This window comes from Pleurodeles waltl, chromosome 2_2 (assembly GCF_031143425.1).
Source record: "Pleurodeles waltl isolate 20211129_DDA chromosome 2_2, aPleWal1.hap1.20221129, whole genome shotgun sequence".
Classification (NCBI taxonomy): domain Eukaryota; kingdom Metazoa; phylum Chordata; class Amphibia; order Caudata; family Salamandridae; genus Pleurodeles; species Pleurodeles waltl.
Window position 1 is genome coordinate 703693308 of NC_090439.1, and position 18483 is coordinate 703711790.

The window sequence follows — 18483 nt, forward strand, 5'->3', positions numbered from 1 at the left end:
GTGCTTGTGGCGGCGGTGTTCTTGGCAGAGGTGCTTGTGGCGGCAGTGTCCTGTTCAGCGGTGCTGGTGGCGGCGGTGTCCTGTTCAGCGGTGCTGGTGGCGGCAGTGTCCTTGGCAGCGGTGCTTGTGGCGGTGGTGTCCTTGGCAGTGGTGCTTGTGGCGGCAGTGTCCTTGGCAGCGGTGCTGGTGGCGGCGGTGTCCTTGGCAGCGGTGATTGTGGCGGCGGTGTCCTGTTCAGCGGTGCTGGTAGCGGCGGTATCCTTGGCAGTGGTGCTTGTGGTGGTGGTGTCCTGTTCAGCGGTGCTGGTGGCGGTCTTGTCCGCCGTGCAGGTTTTCGCAGACTTGCCTGTTTTTCTGTGCCCCTTCCCCACCATGGATGGTGGCGCAGCTGTCTTCACACTCCCAACTGTACCCCTGGGAGAAGCTTTGGTGGTAGATGTTTTGCCTCTCTCCCACCGGGCACTGCCCAACTTTTTGTGCTTTTGAGTTGGGGGACTGTCTGTGGTCTGGCTCCTTGGCACACTGGCTGCCCTGCTGCCTGGCGCACTCCAGAAGCCGGTTACTACTGTCACCACTGTTCCCGCAGATGTTGTGACTGAGGTGCTGGGTTGGGACCTGGAAAGGAGGGCCCTAGGAGACTGAAGGGGTGGGGGAGGTGAGGGGAAGAGGTCAAGGTTGGACAGGAAAATATTTTTGGACACACTGGAATGGGTAGATGGAGGGGGTTTGGGAGTGGAGGAAGAGGTAGTGGTTGTAGGAGGTGTACGTATGCTGACTTTGGGTGATGGTGCATGGGCTGGAGGCTGTCGTGAGGTGGATGGCTGTTGGGTGGGTGTGTGGCTGCGTTTGTGTACCTTGGGAGGTGGGCTCACAGACACACTGGGAGAGGACACAGGGGATGTGTGAATGGTAGTGGGGTTGGTGACTGCTCGTGAGTGGGGTGTGGTGGTGGGTGTTCTGGTGATGGAGGTAGTAGCTGAAGATGTAGTGCATGCAGGTGTGAGTGGAGACGAGACTGGGAGGGAGGGAGGAGGGAGACGAGGAGGAGGGGGACACAGTGGAGGCAGTGGCTGTTGGTATGTCTGCATGTGTATGATGCTTGCGTGAGTGCCTGTGGGATGTGTGGTGCTTATGTTTGCCTGAGCTTCCCTTGTCTGTTTATGTGTGTGCATGCTGGTCTGATGGTGTGCTTGGGATAGGCTGAGGTACAGGGGTTTTGGTCTGGGTGGAGGAAGTTGGAGGGTGGAGGCTAGAGACAGGGACAATGGCTGCCATCAGTGCTGAGGCCAGAGTCTGAAAATCTCGCTGAAGGGCTGCCTGACCAGAATTAATGCCCTCCAGGTATGCATTGGTCTGTTGCAACTGCCACTCTACACCCTGGATGGCATTCAAAATGGTAGACTGCCCAACAGTGAGGGACCTGAGGAGGTCAATGGCCTCCTCACTGAGGGCAGCAGGGGTGACTGGTGCAGGGGCTGAGGTGCCTGGTGCGAAGGAGATGCCCACCCTCCTGGGAATGTCCATGGCAGAGTCCAGTCTATTAGTCTCACAGGTGCATTGTCCAAAGGGGCATAGGAAGTGGAGCTAGGGCACTTTAAGTATGGAAAGGGTGACAAAGTGGGACAGAAGGATGAAAACCAGGGTGGTCTCATTTCTTGGCGGGGGTCTTGGCATTGTTCTCTGTCTTTGTCCTGGATCTCAGGGACCGCTTGCGGGGTGGTTCTCCATCTGCAGGGGGTGGGGTGCTGGTGTTGTGGTCCTGTGGCCGTGCCTCCTGTCCACTAGCGCTGGCGGAGGTGGTGGACAGTTCATCATCCAGGCTAGTGTCAGGGGCCCCTTGTTGTGCCACAGTGTCCCTCCTGGTCTTGACAAGCTCCTTCAGCACACCTACAATGGTGCCCAGGGTGGAATTGATGGATTTGAGTTCCTCCCTGAACCCCAGATACTGTTCCTCCTGCAGCCGTAGGGTCTCCTGAAACTTGCCCAGTACCATTGCCATCGTCTCCTGGGAATGGTGGTAGGCTCCCATGATGTCTGAGATGGCCTCGTGGGTTAGCCTGGGTTCCCTGTAGTGGTGGACACACTGCTACTTGATGTGTCCTGGGGACAGAGGTATGGGCCCACTGGGTGAGTGCTGTGCTGGTGTTTCCATAGGGGGGAAGCTCTGTAGTGGCCTGTGCCAGTGTAAGGGGAACCGACTGTCCCGAGGTCCCAGATGGGCCGGGCTGGTCATCTAGATCCAGTTGGACATGTCTTGACCCTCCTGTCCGGTGACGTTGGGTAGGGGTCCTGCAGGGGTGTAAAGGCATGATTATTGTAACTGTATGTGCCATGGTGTGCAATGGGTGGGTGACCCTGTACCCCAGTGCTTCCATTATTTTGTGTGACCTTCAGTGATAATGGTTTAGGGGGGTGTATGGTTATGTGCAGTGGACATGCTTTGGTGATGGGTGTCCATGCTTTGGTGTTGCATGCAGGGCATGGGTTTGGGATGTGTGGTTTGTGATAGTGGGGCATGTGTGAGGAGTTGGGGTGATGGGGTGAGGGCGAGGGTGGGGGTATGTGATAGCATGCAGGTAGGGTGGGGGATATGGTAGTTTAAGGTTTGACTTACCAGAGTCCATTCCTCCAGCTACTCCTGCGAGGCCCTCAGGATGTAGTATAGCCAAGACCTGCTCCTCCCATGTTGTTAGTTGTGGGGGAGGAGGTAGGGGTCTGCCGCCAGCCCTCTGAACCGCAATCTGGTGTCTTGAGACCACGGAACACACCTTCCCCCGTAGGTCGTTCCACCTCTTCCTGATGCCATCCCTAGTTCTTGGGTGCTGTCCCACTGCGTTGACCCTGTCCACGATTCTTCACCATAGCTTGGTGGTGTGCTGCACCTGTGATCAGAATAGCTGTGGCTCTACCCGGATGATTTCCTCCACCATGACCCTGAGCTCCTCCTCAGAAAACCTGGGGTGTCTTTGTGGTGCTATGGGGTGGTGTGGGTGATATGTGGGGTGGTGTGTGTTGTGATGTGTGGGGTGATATTTAGAGGTGTGTTATGTGAGGTGCATGGATGTTGTGTGAGTGATGGTGTCGAGTGCCTGTGGATGCTAGTGTTGTTTCTGGTGGTGTCTCTCTCTGGCCTTCTGTCGCAATTGTTGTCATAGGGGTTTGTGGGTGTGTGTTTTATATTGTATTGGGTGTGTGGGAGTGGTGTGTGTATGTGTATCAGGTGTGTGTATTTCGATTTGTCCAATGTGGATGTGTTTTCTAAATGTGTGTGTATTTTGAGCGCGGTGGTGTGTACTGCCAATGGAATACCGCAGTTGAAAGACTGCTGTGTGGAATCGTGGGTCGTGATAGTGTGGGCGCATTCCTGTTGGCTTGACGGTGGAGGTTTTGTTATCACCAGTTTATCACTGTGGCAGACTTGTGTGGGTGTCTAGATTTTGGCGGATTCCGAGCTGTGGGTGTGTTGGCAGACTTCTGCATGGTGGTAAGCGGCTTTTACCGCCAATGTTGTAATGACCCCCTAAAGCTGTAGAATGTGACTTCTTATATGAAATGTTGTATAACACCGAGTTTTATCCCTCCTTCAGCAAGAACCCGGTCCTGGATATGAAATCAGAAAAAGGACAATGGGGTATTTATACCATTCATAATATCAAAACAGAAGACGTACAGCTCAATGCTTCATAAATCACTTGTTTCTGGTCAATAGCACCTGTCGTGAATATATTGATTTGGCACCTCCTAGCTCTAAGTACAGGTGAGCAATAATAGCTTCCCCTATGGTTATAGTGTATAAGGGAATATTTTTCATTTGAGGACAGTGGGCCTATTTCTAACTACCACAGAGTTGGTGTGGTAGCTGGTACCTGTCCTTCAACATGCCCCAAATGTTTCATGTGAAGCAATGACCAAAAACAAGAATAAGGTTAAAAAGAGTGGATGCATGACTTAGCCAGGTGCTGACCATTTTTGGGGTGATGGTACTGCCTTTGGGAATTGTCCATAATAGCTATCGGATAAATGATTAAGCTAAACTAATAGAAGACTTGCTGGAAATGACTACTGTAAAGTTGGGAAACTTTACATAAGAGATGGAAAGTGTAAGAAGTGTTGTGATTCAAAACAGAATGGCCTTAAATATCATCCTGGCAAAAGAAGATGGGTCTGTTGGATAGTCAAGCAAAAATGTCGTCCTTGCATCCCTGAGAATAGTGGAAATATTTAGTTCGATAGTATGCCTGATGTAGCAAGAGAAGCATACGGCATCCAGGAAATGGGGGCTGTGGAATACCTTTGCTTCCTCACTTAGTGGATGGATACATGGATATTGGAGCTAGTATTAGTTGGTCTTGTGTTGGCAATTGTATTACTGGTTAAGGCAGATGAAACCCTACTCAAGCAGCAACCACAATCTCTGTCAGGGTGAAACACCAGCAAACTCCAATTTAACCTGTGCTTAACCTTCTGGTAGCTTAGCACAAAAGCAGTCAGACTTAACTTAGTGGTAATGTGTAAAGTATTTATGTAGCTAACAAAAGGAAGATCCAACACAAGAAAAAATCCCACACCACTTCAGAAAAAAAATAGAGTATTTTTTAAAAATTATTTGAGATCAAAATGCTGTGACAACTGTGGCAATCTGATTGCACTCAACTGGGACAAAGACACAAGTTCAGGCCAACCATAACTGGCTGCTGTGAAGATAGTGAGCATTGCGAGGGTGCTGGTGCTCCCTGCGGGCAGCAGCATTGCCCCCGGCTCAATTACGAGCCAGCGACAATACTGCTGCCACTTACCCACTGGAAAGGTGTAATGGGCCTGGCGGGAAGCTCATAATGGACCCGGCTGCAATGCAGAGTCCTGAGTCATCATTGAGGATGCAGTCATCGAGGACTTGCAATGTGAAATCCATCATTGAGGATGCATCGTTCTGCAATGTTTCCAAAGAAGCTGTGGGCCTGGGAGGAGGCTACAGGCTGCGATGCAAGGTCCGATGTTGGGGAAGTGTCGACTACAGGTGTTCATAAGCAGAACTCAGAGGAGGTACATTGCTCTGCATCAGTTCTGCTCACAGGACCAAAATCCAGTCTGGCAGACCACCTTCAGGCCCAGTCCCAAGGGTCCAAGAATGGGATGCCACCACTTGGGTGTTTGGATCACAGCAGACAGACTCCAGCTGCTAGGTTCTTGGTGGTTTGAGGCTTTTCTGTCCCTGAGACTCAGATCAGGATACCAGCTAACTAGCCCTTAGAGTCACTATGGTGACCCTGGGTTCATGGTGCAGAACAACTACTTTTCACTCAGGCACCAAAGTAGCTTGGCAGTAAGGCAACAGAGTGGCAATCCTTCTTGTAGACCAACTCAGCAGTTCTTCTGAGTCTAATACAGGTCCAGTGGTGTACTGAACAGTTGGGTCTGAGGGTCCATTATTTATACCTGGTACTTTGAAGTAGGAGAAGGTTCTGGAGGCTTCCACCCCCAGCAGGTGTCTAAACTTTCTTGCCTTCCTGCCCTCACCATGGCTTGTCTGGGGTCACAAAAGACTAGTGTCAAACCCTTTGTGTGCTTAGGCAGATACATTGTGATGTGCAAGTGTGTAAGGGGACAGCTTCACCCCCTCATCAAGTCAGAGATGGCCAATTCTCACAGCATCTAGTCCCACATGTCTCAGTGTCTGGGAGCAACACAAAAATACCAATTGCCACGTACACCTAGTCATGTGACTCAGGATATGGTCTGTATGCACCAAATAGTTAGCACAATAAAATGCCAGGTTTGTAAAAGATTCATGACTTAAAATCTGACTTCACCCTTAAAGAGGGGTTTAAAATACAAATACTTAGACACCAAAGTCGACATTCCTACTTGCTCCTACTTAAAAGTTAACACTTATTAAATGTAATAAGGTAACCCCATGTTATCCCTTTGGAGAGGTAGGTCTTACAGTAGTGAGAAACTGATTTAAGAGTTTTTCACTAACAGGGCATGTAAAAGTTTAAAGCACATGTCCAACAGTTCAGTTACACTGCACTCTGCCCTATGGGCTGTTTAGGGCCTATAAATCACGGGTGATTTATATATTATTAAAAATGAAGATTTACAACCAGCAAAAGGTTAATTTTAGAGTTGAATTAAATGTACATGTAGTACCACTTTATTAGGGACTTACAAAAAAATGAAATGTGCAAATTTGGTACAGGCCAGTATTACTATGGTTAAAGGAGAGAGCACAAACACTTTAGCAATGATTGGCAGTGATAAAGTATGCAGAGCCCTAAAAGCCACCAAAATTGATTCAGCAAACAGGAGGCAAAAAGTTTGGGGAAGGCCGTGCAAAGATGGCCATGTCCAAAACCAGTGAATACTGGTTCTCCTTTGAATACTGGTAACAGTGGTTCCCCAATGTGTTTTGCTATTGATGTCCAGCTGTTCCAACCAAAACAACCCATAGGTCAGTATGTAGAGATGAATGTTATCTACCAGGTCCCATGGGCGAGGACACAAGGGCCAGTCAAGGACCAGTTGTAGGTAAAGTGCAGTCAACAATAATAAATGAATAAGAAAAGGGAACTATGTCAATTGAAAAGGAATAAATGGGACTGAGTGTCAGAGGAGGTGGAATCCATTTTGCCTCAGGTCCCATTTTGTGACACTCAATAAAGAACCCTGCAGAATGTGCTAAAGTTGCTTACTTGTTTTTGAACGTCTGTACTTTTGAAGTAACTGTAAGGCCTGGAGAAATGACTAAGTCACATGTGTAAGTGATAAGCTACTGCCGTGCTTCACCCAAGTTTGCTTTAATAGAATGCCCATATAATAGGCCTTCACTGTATACTGATTAATGATTCAATAAATGTTTGTAAAGCACCTAAGTTGGGGATTGCCCAATTGGCTGTGTATTTTTGTGCAACATTGCTTTAATCTATGAAACCCACAGTTAACTTCTGTAATTTGAGTAGGTCCACACTGGTACCAGGCTCCTCATAGCTGTTGAATATTAAGATATGTTAAAATCTCACTGCCTTGTATCTTTTATAAATTTCAGACTTCCACACATCTCTGATGTGGTTTGTTCTTTTTCACTGTTGTATGAACACAGTTCATAAAGTGCAGGTCCTGCAGCTTTGCACTGTCCTTCACAGTGGATGAAGTAGAAGCAGTAGGACTTACAATTGCTGCCAACTAAAAGTCAAAGAAAGACACTGGTCTTTCTGTGGTAGTCTAATGATAAACAATATACAAATTGCATTTTGCCAACTGAATCAGGGGAGTATCCAATTTCTTAAAAGATATGTTAGTTTTATGACTCATTATTTGTTTCAGTATCTAGTCATTTGTATCCACGCTGCCCATGTAGTTGTTATTATCAAGTGTACAGTAAGGCTTGTGAATTTCAACCAACTAACCCCAAACTGTGACCGGAGAAGTGTTCATAATAGATTGTAATGAGCACATGTATTTTCCTCCTATCTGACAATTTGACTATGAGCAGCATGTTGTAATTGTGGCTATTAGCAGTTTTTTGGAAATTAACACAGTGCTCTGGGCTTTTAGGAGCATCTTACCAACAAGTTCCTGAGTGAATCCTTTGTAGTATTTTGAGGTGTACCATAAGCCAGAGCCAGCTTTTTACAGCTTTCTAAATAGCTGAAGTTCTGTTTAGACGTTGTCCACATTAAACTTTTAGCTTTATGAATGAATGAGTGAACAAGCTCCCATACAGTCTTCTCACTAGTACCTCGCTTGGAATAGCAAGAAACAGAATTTATGGTTAAGTCCTTTCTAGTATATACTCTCAACCTGTATACATAATCAATAATGCTCTGGCACATGTATATTTTGATGGCATAACAAGCTCTTTTACTCTGTATGTACTGCCTAACCAGCAGTTACAGTTTGTGGAGGACAAAGGACCTACTCTATTTTTTAGAGTATAATTTTCCGGAAACTTTGCAGGCAAGTGTTTTGAATTTTGAATAATAAGTCATGGTCTGAATGGTTTTGAGGCAGTGCTACAGAATTATTATTGAAATGCAACATATGGTGCAAAATCAAAAACCTTGCTCTGGACATCACCCGTGCAATCTGGGTGTTGCCCAGTAGCCCAAATATGACGAGTAGCCCAAAAAGACTGTACGGTTGGCTTGTGCAGTATGATATTAAGTGTAAAACTCAGAAAAAAAATTAAACTCCCTAAGTGAAGTGGAAGTCCACAGATGTGCCCTAGAATGGGGTGCCAGAGGGCCTCCATGCTTGCTTAGTAACTGTTTGACACACACATTTATTGAAAATTCACTCAAGGAAGTCAGCATCTAGAAAGAGATGGAAATAGTCAAAGGGCAAAGATTTGCAGTATTAACTTTACATCTGGCCTCCTCAATGAATCGGCCAAGTGAGCAATCTCCCTGTAAAGAGGAAAAACACTTCAACTAGTAACACACACAATAAAGCAAAAGCACACATTACCATAATTTTCTCTGGCACAGAAGGGAAGAGAACTACTTTATGTAAAAATGTTCTCCTTATGAAACTGCAGAATGCTGTCACTCATACTGAAGTTAGCAAATGGCTGAGGTGGGCTGACCCTTTGCCCCACAAGGTATGCTAAGGCGACGAATTGTGCTATGCTCTGCTGGCTGAAGCATAATGTGAATGTGAAATTAATAGATCAATGGTTGAAGCGGGTTGATCATATGCCCCATGCCTTATGATGTGGCAGGTGTTAAACCTGGCATCTTTGGTGTGGTTTCCCTTGTCTTTTTGCCTCTGCTTCCTGTATTTTTGACTGTGTATAGCATTCATTTTTGCTGTTTTGTAGTACTCTGGGCACTTCACCACTGCTGAGCAGTGCTAAAGTGCAGGTGCTCCTTGTGTAAATTGTGGTTATGATTTGTTATCCCTGACTGGCATATTTGATTTACTTGTAAGCTCCTGGTAAAGTGCACTAGAGGTGCCAATGGCCTGTAAATCAAATGCTACTAGTGGGCCTGCAGCACTGATTGGTCCACCCACGAGTAGCCCTGTAAACATGTTTCAGACCTGCCACTGCAGTGTCTGCAGTTTTGCACTGCAATTTGGCCTGGCAAGTGTACTCACTTGCCTGGCCAAAACCTTCCCTTTTACTACATGTAAGTCACCCCTAAGGTAGGCTTTAGGTAGCCCCATGGGCAGGGAGCAGCGTATTTAAAAGGTAGGACATATGTGTGTTTTACATGTACTGATAGTGGAATACTACCAAATTCAATTTTCACAAATGCAAGCCTATCTCTCCTACAGGTTAACATAGGGATTGCCTTTAAACATCTTTTAAGGGCAGTTTGTCATTGGGAGCAGATGGAAATATGGAGTCTGGGGTCTCTGAACTAACAATGTAAAAATACATCTTTTCGTAAAGTTGTTTTTTAGATTGTCTGTTTGAAAATGCCACTTTTAGAAAGTGGGCATTTTCTTGCCTAACCATTCTGCGTCTCTGCTTGGCTGCAGAATACACATCTTGGTCAGACTGACAGTTGGGCTGTTTGTCAATTAACTCTAGACAGTGACACAAAGGGAGCTGAGGTGTGTCTTGCATATCCTGATGAGTCTTCCTGGGCTAGAGTGGGAGGGAGGAGCTGACACCTGCACTTGAAAGTACTGTGCCTGCCCTCACATAATACAGTCTCCAAGCCCCTAGAGTGTATCTGGGGCAGGGCAAGGGAGAGGCAGTGTCTTGTGCACTACAAATACTTTCCTTTGAGGTTTGCCTACTTCAAAGGCAGAAATGAGTACACGTATTGGACTGCTGACTCCACAACTTTAGAACACTTCTGGATCAAGAGGAATTTCTGCCAAGGAGAAGAGCTGAAGAGCTGTGAGGAGGAGTACTGCCCCTTTGCTGTGTGTACTTTGCTGGGTTGGCATGCAGTTGCGGCTTCTGCCTGAGAGAGGATAAACTGGACTTTGCTGTGTATCCTGCTTGTGAAGATTCTCCAAGGGCTTGGATTGAGCTTGCATTCTGTTTGAAGTCTCAGGGACATCAAAGTCTTAATCTGCCAGCACCTGGGCTCTCTTGCTGAGACCCCCTGACTTGTCAAGTGGTACCTCATTCAGGCCCTGATTTATACTTTTTTTGCACACATTTGCATCATTGTTTGACCCAAAAATGGTGCAAACTTACCAAATACCATTGTATTTTGTACGTTTACGCCGCTTTTGCATCAAAAAGTGATGCAAATGCAGTGCAGGGCCTCAGTCCCTGGGCCACCATTATGAGAAGCTGGCAGAACCAGAGTGAAAATCCACACACCGGAGCTGAGCGGCAGAAAAATCGATACAGTGCTTGCATCGCAGCTGAATAACTGGCGCAGTGCTGGAAGAAATTGACCATTCGCCAGCTCAGCGCGGATTCACTGCTGCCGTGCACCTGTATTTTCCACACATTGTCCCTGGGCATCAAAATCTACAACATCACCGCACGGACCCGAGGCTGCTTGTCTGGAAACCAACGCATCGCTTACCCGGCTGAGAAAGAATCGAAGGACGGCCTCACTTGTACGGAATCGCTTGCTCTTCTGACACACGCTCGCCCGTGTGGCTTTATTTTTGACTCATACCACGTACATAATGGTAAAACAACGCATCCATTGATTTCTATGGATTAAAACTCTTTTTACCTTAAAAATATATATCTTGGCTTGTTTATGGTGGATTTTTGTCATTTTGGAATTGTTTGGTTTAGATAAATATTAGCTATTTTTCTAAACTGGTGTGGGGTCATTTTGTGGGGCTTTCACTATTTTACTGAAGGAATTTATGCAAATACTTAACACATTGCCTCTGAGATGAGCCTGACTGCTAGTGCCAAGCTATGAAGGGTGTGAGCAGGTGTTATCTGAGCTGTGTATCTACCTTACCCTGACTAGAGTGAGAGTGCCTTCTTGGAAAGGGTGTAAACTGACTGCCAACCAGAGACCCCATTTCTAGTAGTTAGCATAACCAAAATGTAAACATTACAATAAATGATCAAAGGCTGGAATGGGATGACCCCCGTCCTACAATTAATGCTGAAGTGAGCAAAAGCAAAACATGAATGACATCATAACCGATCAAAAGCTAGCATGGGCTGACATATTGCCCTTTGGTGTGGTAGGCAGAATCCTAATATGAATGTGACAATAACAACTTAATACCTGAAGTGGGATGACCCTTTGGTCTGTGCCCTATGACCCTATGATGTGGTGAGCAGAAACAAAATGTGAATGTCACAATAACAGATCAAAGACAGAAGTGGGATGACCCTTGCTCCTTGATGAATGCTATGGTGGGCAAAAGCTAAATGTGAATGACACAATGACAATTTGATGGCTGACTTGGGCTGATACGGTGCCCGGTGATGCGGTGGGTAGAAGCATAAGGTAAATGCCATAATAACAGATCAATGGCTGATGTTGGCTGACCCCTTGTCTCATGCCCAAGATACGGTAGGCAGAAGCAAAATGTGAATCTCATAATAACAGATCAAAGGCTGAAGTAGGCTGAAAGTTTGCCTCACATTATATGCTGTGGTGGGCAAAATCAAACGGTGAATGATACAATAACAGAACATTGCCTGAAGTACTAGCCCAATGCCCAATGATGTGGGACCAGAAGCAAAATGTGAATGCCACAGTAACAAAGGCTGAAGTGGACTGACCTCTTGCCCCACAATATATGCTGTGGTGGACAGAAGCAAAATATCAATGACACAACAACATAACATGGCTGAGGTAGTGTGCCTCTTGGGGGTCAGCTCCACTGCAAGGAAGAGCCAAACCCCCCGCAAATTACAATTCATGCCGTGGGGAGAGCAAAAAAAACTCCAGGCAAAGGAGCCAAAAAGAAACTGGGTGCCATATTATCCTTTCACGAGGGAGTCTATTGCCCCAAGCAAGGCACACAATCATACCCCCAGCAAAAGAAAAACCTAAAAAAATAGTTGTACCTCTGGAGGGGTCAATCCATGCCTGGGGGGGAGGTATGGGGGGGGGGCGAAGCTACAAAGAAAATCTCCCTGGTGCCTAGTAGGGATTTCTGGAATCCTTAAGAAATGATTCTCTGACATTTCTAGTCCTCTGGGACGGCGGGAGGAGATTGCCCCAGACACACAGCCACAGCAATCAGTGCTGCTCCCTTGCCATCCATTAGGCCAATCACGTCAATGTGCTTTATGGCGCACTGACATCATGGGAAGAGACAGGGACTTATGCCAAAGTAATTTTGCATCAGCCAACCACTTGTTTTCTTAAGGGTAAGCCCTCAATGGTAACACCAGAGGTTCCCCGTAGCCTTCACTCCATAAAGGGATGCTCATTTCACTTGAACTACAGAAATAGGGTTCATGAAGTAAATGTCTCGTCAACCACAGCAAAGTGGCTAAGGCTGTGTGTGGTACATTGTGTAATTCAGTAAAAGGGGCCCCAAGTCTCCCTGACATAAATCTAGATTTAAGATGTGTGCTGAAGCCTGCTCTTTGTGATCCTCTATCTTCTTGGCTGATGTAAGATAACATACATACATGCAAATATTCCTAAATACCACCATAAAACAAATAATTATGGCAGATATATTTGATAGGTTGAACTACTATAATGCACTCCAGGTGGGAAATATTTATAAACCACCATAATTATTTCTGGTGAAACTCAAGTTGTCTGCAGTTAACAAAAGAGACAATTTTTCCACTGATCAAAAAGAAAAGGTGGAAAAGCAATCAAAGATATGCATCCATACTCATGGCTCAAATTAATAAGTTAAAGTGTTATGCTTTAGAATACTTTTAAAATGCTGATGTGAGAAACTGGGTTGCTGGTAGACGGTGGTGTGAGCCCTGGTCAAGCAGCGACCACAATCATTGTCAGGCTAAGGTACAAGCAAACCTCAAATTAACCTGTGCCTAATCCTCTTGTAACTTGGCACAGAACAATCAGGCTTACCTTAGAGGAAAAGTGTAAAACATCAAATACATCAAACAGTAAAACAATGAAACACCACATAACAAATCCCACACCAGGTTAGAAAAATAGATCTGAATTTAATAAATAAAACAAGCCTAAAATGACAACAATCCAATAAGTAGAACTTGAGTAATGAATATTTCAAGATTAAACTATAAAATAGCTCTTAGAAGCAAGAAGTGGCAACGTGGATATCTGGTTATGCCGAATGGGGAGAAAGTCAAAAGTTCATGCAGACCGTGATGGAGTGCGGGTTGGCTACAGTGACCCATTTAGGGCCATTGACCTTAAACCCTGGTTGCTGAGTGTTGTTTGGATCCGAAACAAAGATACATTACACTGCTGAGATGATACGTTGGTTCTGAGATGCGGTGAGGCTGCTGTGTGAGATTCTGATGCATCAACGTCTAGGATCTTGTCGTCAACAGGAGGTGCACGGAGCATGCACCGGGGAATGTGCTGCACATTGTCAGTTCTGAAGGAGATGTGTCAGCCCCAAAATGTGAGGTGGAAAAATAGAGCAGACTTTAATAAACAAAACAAGATCAAAATGACAAAACTCCAATCAGTAGAACCGGTTTTATGAATTAACTATGAACTAAATAGCCTAAAGTAAATATTGGCCAAAAATCACAAAGCAACAGCTCAGGATATCTGGTTGAGCAGGGCAGGGTCACTGTCAATAGTTCAGGCAGACCATAATGGGGCCCACGTCAGATACAGTCCCAAGTTAGTCCAGCTGAAGGTTTACCGTCTCATGTTTGCACCAAGAGTCCTGCTCGCATTGCAGAGGGCTGCAAGCAGCAGGAAGAGTGCCACAGGATGCTGCTAGTGAAGCACAAGGAGCCGGCGTCGCAGGCAGGTGTTGGTGGAGCTCTGCAGGGTGGTCCAGCAGGAGGTCAATACTGTAGTGTGAAGACTTGGGCTGACAGAATTTTGCATTGACTTGCAGTGTGAGCATAGCGGTCTCCGTGCAAACGGGCCCATTTGCATTTGCCAAAAAAAAACTAAACTTGATTTTAGCACCTGTGAGACACACAAAGGGTCCAAGACCTGAGAGGCACCACTGGGGGGTCAGGAACTTGCTGCAGCTGTGTCCAGGGTCTAATTCAGGATATTGGGGAGTCTTTTATGTCCCTGAAGCTCAGATCAGGACGCCAGCAGACTATCTCTTTGAGTCACTCTGGGGTCCTGGGTTCAAGATGAAGATGCAGCTCCAGTTATCCTTCCCCAGGCAAGAGGGCAGCAGGTCAGCACAGCAGGGCAGCAGTTTAGCAGATTGGCACTTCTTGTAGCAGCACAGCAGTCCTTCCTGGCAGAGTATCCAAAAGTGTACTGAAGAGTTGCTGTCTGAGACCAATACACAGTTGTGTCTTTGAAGTGGGGAGAAGTCTCTAGAAACATGCCTTGGAAGTGTACAGATGCACTGCCTTTCTGGCCCTGGCTGGCTTCAGACTAACTATAGGGGATATGCAACCCTTTGTGTGGAGACAGGACAGACCCATTTGAAGTATAAGTTGGATTATGCCCAGCTCCTCCCACCCATCATGTCAGTGATGGATCATCCAGTCACACCTAAGCTCCCCTTGAGTGTAGCTTTCTAGGCGAAATACACAAAGCTCAGTTGTCAGCTACACCCAATCACGTAACCAAGAGACAGACTACAGGCACCAAATGGCTAAGGTAAGAAAATGCCAACTTTGTAGAAGTGGCATTTTCAAAATTACAATTTAAGATCCAACTTCACCAAATGTTAGGATTTTTAATTGTGTTTCCAGAGACACCAAACATGAACCAGTTGCCTATTTCTAATTGGAAATTACACTTATAGAATGTAATAAAGTAACTTCAATGTTATCCTATGGGAGAGGTAGGCCTTGCAGTAGTGAAAAACAAATGTAAGAGTTTTTCACTACCAGGACATGTAAAACTTAAAATTACATGTCCAACCTTTTAAACACATTGCATCCTGTCCTCTTGGCTATCCAGGGACTAACCTGGGGTGACTAATATGTATTTAAAAGGAAGGTTTAGGACTCGCAATAGGTTTGTTTTGCCTGGTCAAAATTACAGTTTAAAACTGCACACACTCAGTCTTCAATGGCAGGCCTGAGAAATGTTTAAAGAGCTACTTAAGTGGGTGGCACAATCAGTATGCCAATTAGGTATAAGGTAATGTTACCATGTTTTAGGGAATGAGCACAAGCTCTTTAGCACTGGTTGGTAGTGATAAAGTATGCAGAGTCCTAAGGCCAGTAAAAACGAAGGAATCAAAAACAGGAGGTCTGAAGGCAAAAAGTTGGGAGGAAACCACGCCAACGATGCCAGGTTGAACATGTGTCCCCCAGCTAAAATTGGGGAGAAATACCCAACCCCTGGTGAATTCTCTTCACTAAGTCAGAAGAACCTGGAGAGACCATCAGCAATGGAGTGGTCTGTTCCAAGATGGCATTCCACCATAAAGTCCATTCCCTGTACGGAGATGGACCATCTTAACAGTTTGGGATTCTTACCCTTCATCTGTATTATCAAACAGTGGGGTCTATGGTCTGGCTGAACCCAGAAGTAAGCACCAAACAAGTATGGTCCCAGCTTCTTCAGTGTCCAGATCACTGTGAAGGCTTCCTTATGTATTGCACTTCATCTCTGTTCCTGGGGAAGTAACCTCCTAGTTAAGAAGGCTAAAGGTTGATGTAGGCCCTCTTCGCTTAGCAGAGATAGCTCATCCCCTATGCCATGCTCAGAGGTGTCTATCTGCACAATGAATTCTTGGAAGAAGGCATGGGCCTTGAGCATGGGTGCTGTTCACATGGCCTCCTTCAGGATGTCAAAAGCATTCAGACACGCCTCTGTCCAAATCACCTGATGTGGCTGCTTCTTAGAAGTCAGCTCTGCCAAGGGTGCCATAATTTTGTCACACGCCTTGACAACTCTCCTGTAGTAACCAGTGAAGCCTATGAAGGCTCTCGCTTCAGTATGGGCCTTGGAGGTTCCCAAGCCAGAATGGTTTCAACCTTGGCCCATAGGGGGAGTACCTTGCCTCCTCCCACGTGGTCACTCAAGTAGACCACTGAACCCTGCCCTATCTGGCACCTACTGACACTTAGTAGTAAGGCCTGTCCTCTGCAGAGTCTGAAGCACTTCTCTGAGGTGGCACAAATGGCCCTCCCTGCTAGAACTGAAGCCCACAATGTTGCCTAAAAAGGCAGCACTTGAGTTCTCCAACCCAGGCAGAAACTGGTTGACCAATCTCTGGAAGGTGGCGAGGCATTCTTCAACCCAAACAGATTTACCCAGAACTGGGAGTGCCTTTCTGGGGTTGATAACCGAGATCTCTCTTTAGCCCCTGTAGCCAAGGCAATTTGACAGTATCCAGATGTTAAACCAAACGTGCTGAGGAACTTGGTAGCTCCTAGCCAATCTATGAGCTCATCAGCTTTGGGGATGGGTTGTGCTTCAGTCTTGGTAACTGCTGTGAGCCCCCAGGCTCAATAACCCATAACTCTAGCATCTTGGAGACCTTCTCCTTGATGCTGGTGCTTACCTTGTCAGACCACCTGCAAAATTTGCTTTTCAAAGGCTTGCTGTCCCCAGTGTCAATATCACGGGTACACCATGTACGGGTCTTGGGGTAAGAGAGAATAAAGAAGCAAACTGCCCGAAAAAATGGCAGCAGCCTCTGTTGCTCTAGGGTCAGTGTAGGGATGAGGCTGACACCCTCAACTGACCCATCCTGCTCATTGAAAAAGAGGAGGTCGATAAGAGGTTCCCTCTCCTCTTCCACCCCATCAACCGTGACCAGGAACATGTTTAACTCAGACCTCTTAAAGTGGGGTTTAAATCAATTGACGTTCAAAACCCTTAAAAGGTTCTTGGGAGGTTTGAGGACCACCAGGTGGATAATCTCATTTTGAGCTCTTTTACCTCATAGGGCTCAGACCAACAGTCTAGTAGGGATCTGGGCTCCACAGGCTCCCTCACCCACACTTTTCTGCCAGGCAGAAACTCAACCAGAGTGACCTTCTGGTCATGCCATTGCTTTATTACCTCCTGGCTAGCTTGTAGATTTGCTTTAGCTAGCTTCCAGAAGTGCTTCATCTGTGTCCAGAGTGCCAGCATGTAGCTGAGCATATTCTGGGGGCATTCCTGGGAGTTTACTCCCACCCCTTCATGACCAGACCGAGATGATTTCACACTGGGTACCCATACAGGTGCCTAAAGGGGCTGAAGTCAACCCCCTTCTGTGGCACCTTCTAGTACACAAACAACAAGCATGGCAGGAGAAAATACCATTTCTTCCACAAGAGCACTGACAGGACCATGATCATGCCTTTGAGGGTCTTACAGAACCTCTCAACAAGCCCATTGGTTTGAGGGGGGCAAGGAGTGAAGAACTCATAGGTTACCCCATAATACTTCCTCATGGTCTCCAGATATGCTGACATGAAGTTGCTACCACGATCTGAGGCCACCTCTTTGAACCCACACGTGCAAAGATCTCTAGCAGTACCCTGGCCACTGCAGGTGCAATGCCAGTCCTTAAAGGGATAACCTCCTGATACCGGGTGATAAAGTTCATCAAGACTAAGATGAACCTGTTGTCTAGAGCTGTCTTAGGGTCAAGAGGTCCAATAATGTTGATGCCCATCCTTTCGGTACAATGGCAGGGAAAGTTGCAGGGAAGACTTGCGCTTCTGTCCAGACTTGCCACTGGCCGGTCAGGTAGGACAGGACCTGCAGAATGCATCTGAGGCTCTTCTCATATGAGACCAATAAAAATGGGTGACAAGCCTGCCAAAAGTCATGTCCTGCCCCAAATTACTTGCCAGGGGTACATCATGAGTCATCTCCAGTAGAAGGGCACTCAGGGACCACCAACACATGTGTTGCCCAAGTCCCAGAAACCTTAGGCTCGCTATACAGAAGACCATTCTCCCTGTAAATCAGGTGATCACCGGAGATGTCAGCAGCTACCTGGGCCTAAGCCTGCTGCCATAGGCCCACAAGAATAGGGCACATCATCTGTGCCTTGCAGAACTCCTGCCTGGTGGGACTCCCGTCCAGCTGCCAGTTGGCCAGCTCTGGTAGGTCCCCAGGGCAGCAACATCCTTCCCTGGATGCTCTGGGGAATCCACCTCAGATTCAACCTCCTCCCAGACCATGGGAGATTCAGAAGTGTATCTCCAACAACCTTTGCCCTTCCTCTTTCTAGCAGGCACCTGGCCCATTCTTCCAGGCCCCAGGTCCTTCTGACTACCCTATTGGGAAGACATGGACCAGTAGTCTGGCACACTCACTCAGGCAACCCAAACATCTCCAAATGGGACCTGAGCTCCATCATCTTCCTGATAGAGTGCTGCAGGTCATTGCCAACCAGACAATCCATAGGCATGGACAGAGTCACAGCTACCCTCAAGGAGCCTCAGACCCCCCCAATCAAAGGGAATCAGAGCCACTGAGCAGTGACTCTCATGGTTGTCAGCTCCAACAACTGGGTGGAATGCATTAGCGT